Here is a 6,021-nt window from a genome sequence, read left to right as displayed (position 1 = left end):
GTATATATAGATATGTAAATAACTAAATTATCTATGATTAATTATCCAAACAATATGGCTTATAATGTTAAAAAATTGTCTTATGATTGTACCTGGCAAATAATCACAATGGAACACGCCGTTCTGGAAACGTTTGTTAAACCTTAAAAAGCCACTGCTGACTTGGTTGTTTAAAGGTACCTTGGGTTTTCTGAGATTGTTTGCGGTCTCTTTGATGCTGGAGAATGCAGTGGTTTCATTCCTCCTGCACTGAAGTTGGTGGCCTGTGCTAGTAGAATGATGGAAGCGGACCTATTTAGATTATCCTCCAGCCGTAGAAAAGTCCTTTAAGCCCAAGTACATGATGCCGGCCTCTGCTGTGTGTAAACGCAGGGCGTCCATCTGACAGATCTCACAGGTTACACTAATGAACTTGGCTTTAGGCAATGAGCTGCATCATCATCTATGGGAGCAGCTCACTGCGACCATGTGAAGGAGAGGGTGGAGAGAGGAAACAATGACCGTCGCCTTTGTACTTTCTCCAGCTGCTGTGTTAGCAGATATACCATACTATTCAGTGTATAAGATGATTTTTTTTACTGCAAAAGAATGTTAAAAATGGGTGTGTCGTCTCATACGCGGATAGTGCAGAGGGGGGCCGGGCATTTGGTTGATGTCGCAAGCAGGAGCTTTTAAGCTGCAGTTGGGTGGGTGAATGGTGTCTGCTGCAATGGCTGCTTTGGATTGGCGGCTGCTGTGGCGGCAATTGTGCGTGCGATTTGTGGCTGCTTGCGGCGAGCTGGCAGATGCTAGGTGGGTTATGTTGCACGTGCAATTGGTAGCGTCTTATCTGTCGGTTGAGTGATTTTTGGCATTTCCCGTCCCCCCAAAAAACTTTAGTCCCCCAAAATAGGGGGCATCTTATACATGGGGACATGTTATACACGGGAAAATACGGTAGTGGTTGCTGTTTCAATGTGCAGCAGCCCCGCCACTTATGTGAAGGTTCATTTCTGGGGGTCCACAGGGAACTGCAACAAAGGCAGAGACCCCTGGAACTACCCACCGGTGAGGTGGATGCTTGCTTGCCAGGCTCTGGGGACATTGCAGGAGGGCTCAGGGCTGCTCCCAGAGCCAGCTAAGCAAGGAAAACCTACTGGGTGTTCAGGTGGTGGTGGTGGGGATAAATGGAGAGTAAGAAATGGCAGGTTTTCTCCGCTCTCCATTTATTTATTTCCCCCCACCTGCAATTGGAAGTTGTGTGCCCAGTGTACACCTTCCTCAGCCCCTAGCTCACACTTCTCAATATAACCCTGTGTAATTGCAGGTCAGGGACGCGGGTGGCGCTGTGGGTAAAAGCCTCAGCGCCTAGGGCTTGCCGATCGAAAGGTCGGCGGTTCGAATCCCCGCGGCGGGGTGCGCTCCCGTTGCTCGGTCCCAGCGCCTGCCAACCTAGCAGTTCGAAAGCACCCCCAGGTGCAAGTAGATAAATAGGGACCGCTTACTGGCGGGAAGGTAAACGGTGTTTCCGTGTGCTGCGCTGGCTCGCCAGATGCAGCTTTGTCACGCTGGCCACGTGACCCGGAAGTGTCTCCGGACAGCGCTGGCCCCTGGCCTCTTAAGTGAGATGGGCGCACAACCCCAGAGTCTGTCAAGACTCGCCCGTACGGGCAGGGGTACCTTGACCTTGAATTGCAGGTCAAAGCTCTCACGTATGAGGTTGCTTTCAGATAAGGTGTGTTTTTTTGTTTTAATGTTAACTTTCTCTCTACTGATAAGAGTGGAGTGCTGTAGAGCCTCTTTACAAAATTTGCAACGCCCCACAGTTTCATGTTTTGATGGGGTTGCAGATACCATAGGGGTATCTTGAGACCTTCAGGTAAATGGCGGTATATAAATTCAGTAAATAATAATAATGATAATAGGGCAACTTGGTGGGTAGATCAACTATTATGGACAAGCCTATTACAAAAAAAAGAAAAAAGAATAGGCTTATTTCAAATATAAGCCCACCTAGTAGAGCATTCAGCTGCTTATTAAACACTGATAAATGGTATTTGGAAGTATGGAAGACTTTTAAAACTAATTTCTTCAAAGTCCCTAAAAAGATGCCAGGAAGAAAACGGTTAACAAAAAAAAGAACTGTGATGACATGTGATGGCATTTAAGAAGACTGATCATGAACTGAATTGTTTTTTACAATAATATAACAGAGAGAAGTACTGAGAAATTACTGTTCCTCAGGTTCCACTTTGGCATAGCAACAGTTTTGACCCCACGTGAACTGGAAGGTGAGAGGCATGGGGCGAAGCTTGGTTTGGTCTATCATCAGGCCGCCTACAGTGACAAAGGGCTTTTGATTTCAGCCGGGAGCGCCAACTGCTGTGGAGGAGTTTGGCACTCTCCTCCCAAACATGCTCAGCTGCTCATATTCCAGCCAGAGAGACTTGGAGGACTCCTGTCCTTCGCTGACTGTTTTGTACTGTGCCTTCCCGAACTTTTCTATGTCTTCAGCCAGCTTGGGTTATTTGGTAACTGTAAAACAAAGCTAAATGGCTTACAACATAACATTTGTGCTTAAGTAATAGGTGTTCTGTGGCCAGACTTTTATTGCAGGGACCAAAAGGCTGTTTTTGCTTTCGCTGTATCTTGTGTGTCTTTTTTTATTTTTTAAGATGGACACTTTTCTTGTCCATTCTTGTAATTCAGTAACATCGGGTTTCTTCCCCTACTGTACTGAACTTAGCAGGTGCTGTTTGCCCTTTTCATAGTGTGGCTTTTACGTAAGACTTAAAGCAAGAGACTTGATGTTCGTTCAAAAAGCACATTCTGCAAGGTTAAAATTCAAGGACAGGACTGAGGAACACTGATTTCTCCTGGCCTATACCTGTGGCCAGTTGCCAGGCAGTGCCTTAGTGCCAGGTAACTGATAGGCGGTGCTGGAAGCTGTGAGATAGCTCAGTCAGTAGAGCATGAGGCTCTTAATCTCCAAGCTGTGGGTTCGAGCCCCAAATTGGGCAAAAGATTCCTGCATTGCAGAGGGTTGGACTAGATGATCCTAGCGGTCCCTTGCAACTCTACACAACTTGGTGGTTATACCAAGCAGGGTCACTAGCAAGGGCATTTGGCTAACTACAGTGGTACCTCGGGTTACATACGCTTCAGGTTACAAACTCTGCTAACCCAGAAATAGTACCTCAGGTTAAGTACTTTGCTTCAGGATGAGAACAGAAATCGTGCTCCGGCAGCGCAGCAGCAGCAGGAGGCCCCATTAGCTAAAGTGGTGCTTCAGGTTAAGAACAGTTTCAGGTTAAGAACGGACCTCCGGAACGAATTAAGTACTTAACCCGAGGTACCACTGTATTTGTAGGACCAGCTTTAATTCCCCTAAAACTCAAAGCCTGGATACGTCATTTAACAAAACCTGCTACCATAAAATGTGTCAGCCGGCTTCATATCCTGTGACCCAACTGTGACAAGTGTATGGCGGAACAATTGAAAGCAGCACATTATTACTACTTGAAACAATAGTGGAAACTTATTTTGAGGGTTGGCGGTAGTGTTACACAATAGCAGTGGGCAAAGATGTCCAGCAAGCCTGGTTAACGGAAATTGCAATTTATCCCATTTATCTGGGAGTAAGCTCTATGAAAGTTCTTGAGACTTCCTTCCAATTAGATATGTACAGGAGTGTGATGTGAAGAACTTTCTCTGTTGAATTTGACCTGGCTCATACTACTGTTTGGTCTGCAACAGCGCGGCCATTGCCTTTCGCTGATCATCAAAGCAATTGTTCCCATCCCGGTTTGATTTGTGTTGTTAGATCTTGGCTTTCTAACAGGAGAAGTGGATAACTGCAAGTGTTTACCACAAATGTATGTGGAATATTGCGGGGGCGCAGTTAGTGCCAGCACCGTCCGTTAAGAGTTTGGGTGTAATCTTCGACACCTCCCTTTCCATGGAGGCGCAGATTGCAGCTATAACAAAGGCGGCATTTTTCCATCTCCGCCAAGCTAAGCAGTTGGCTCCTTACCTCTCTCGCCCTGACCTAGCCACTGTGATCCACACGACGGTCACCTCCAGACTGGATTATTGTAACTCGCTCTACGTGGGGCTGCCCTTAAGACTGACCCAGAAACTCCAGCGGGTGCAGAATGCTGCAGCGAGACTCCTTACGGGGTCTTCACTGCGAGATCACATTCATCCGGTGCTATATCAACTGCACTGGCTCCCGGTGGAGTACAGGATCAGGTTTAAGGTGCTGGTTTTAACCTTTAAAGCCCTATACGGCCTAGGACCCTCGTACCTACGGGACCGCCTCTCCTGGTATGCCCCACAGAGAAACTTACGGTCTTCAAATAAAAATATCTTGAAGGTCCCAGGCCACAGAGAAGTTAGACTGGCCTCAACTAGAGCCAGGGCTTTTTCGGCTGTGGCTCCGACCTGGTGGAACACTCTGTCACAAGAGACTAGGGCCCTGCGGGACTTGACATCTTTCCGCAGGGCCTGCAAGACAGAGCTGTTCCGCCAGGCCTTTGGCCAGGGCACAGCCTGACTCCCTCCCTCGGCAATCTTCGCGGAGCTCTGGCCCAATGGTGGCCAGTGGCTTGAATTTAATTAATTTTATAATGAATGATTTTAGAGTGTTGTTTGTGTTGTACTTTTGTATTGTTTTATTGTTGTTAGCCGCCCTGAGCCCAGCTTCGGCTGGGGAGGGCGGGATATAAATAAAATTTATTATTATTATTATTATTATTACAACAAAAGGCACAATTTAAAACGAGATGTGGGGGAGGACAGACCACTTCTCAGGGAGAGCTCCAGGCTTGGCATGTGTGTCCAGCTGCCTTGGCACGTTCATTCATAACAAGGAACGATAATCACTGGCGTTATCCTGCAAAAGTACGCAGCGCCGTTGGGGGTATACAAGCTGCCATCTGCCCTGTAACAATTCTGTCGAAATGCTGACCCCATTTCAGCTGATGAAACATTCAGTCGCAATCAAACAGCAAACCTTTCTCACTTTCACCAAGTGATTTGTTGATGTATTTATAGCGTAGTGATCCAAACCAGATCGTATGCTCGGCAAAAATGCTCGTGCCCAATATATATTTTTCCCCCTGTTTCTCCTTTCGACATCTGTGTAAGAAGAAGTTTGAGTGGGTGGGGATGCTTGTGAAAGGGAAATGTAAACAATGTTGAGCATTCAGATCTGGTATGCACTTATCTCTGCCATATGATGCAAGACTTTAACTTGATGAGTCTTCATGTTTAAAGGTAAAAGTAGGTGTGTGTTTTTTTGTTTTAAGGAATTTTGTGGCAGTGGAAGACTTCTTAGGCTTTGGTTTTGGTTGCTATATATTTTAGCTGAGATGGAAAACCTGTAGCAGCCTCCTAGCCATTGGACCACAGCTCCCATCTTCGGTTATCAGTGATTACTGGATGGACTTGATGGAAGTTGGAGTTCACTACACTCAGGTAGTCCCTATTTTACCATTAGTTTCACAGGCAAGTGAGGTGACCAGTCGGACTGGGCGATAAATCAATACATCGTCCAAAACTGCTTTGAAGCCCACATCCGTTTTGCAATTTTTGACCTGGCACTATATCGTGAATCATGGTGTGTGTGTGTGTGTGTGTGTGTGCTGTGCAAAAATCACAATGTGGGAAAAGCCGCGAAGCCAGTACGTTGTGATGTTTAGCTGGTGGTGCATCACAATGTTGAAAGCCAGATACCGCCCAGCCCTACTGTCCAGCCAATGTAGGTGTTAGAATTGCCACATTGTGGGTATGAAACTGTATTTGCACAAATGAATTCTCTGGGAAAGTCACAACTATTTGTTTCTACAGCGCTCCTTGAGGGAAATCGATCCTGTGTACAAACACAGAGGGCTGAAAGCCTTCAGCCACCTGCTTTGCAGTCGGCATTCTTAACAATATTTTAATTGATGCTATGCAGTGATGAAATTTAATTTACTATAGCCCATCGTCAAAGCACAAGAGACCCAGTACTCATGGTCTGTTAACAGGCTGAGACAAAAG

Source organism: Podarcis raffonei, chromosome 11 (assembly GCF_027172205.1).
Source record: "Podarcis raffonei isolate rPodRaf1 chromosome 11, rPodRaf1.pri, whole genome shotgun sequence".
Lineage (NCBI taxonomy): Eukaryota > Metazoa > Chordata > Lepidosauria > Squamata > Lacertidae > Podarcis > Podarcis raffonei.
The sequence above is the reverse complement of the archived record's forward strand: the minus strand, read 5'-3'. Positions refer to the sequence as shown.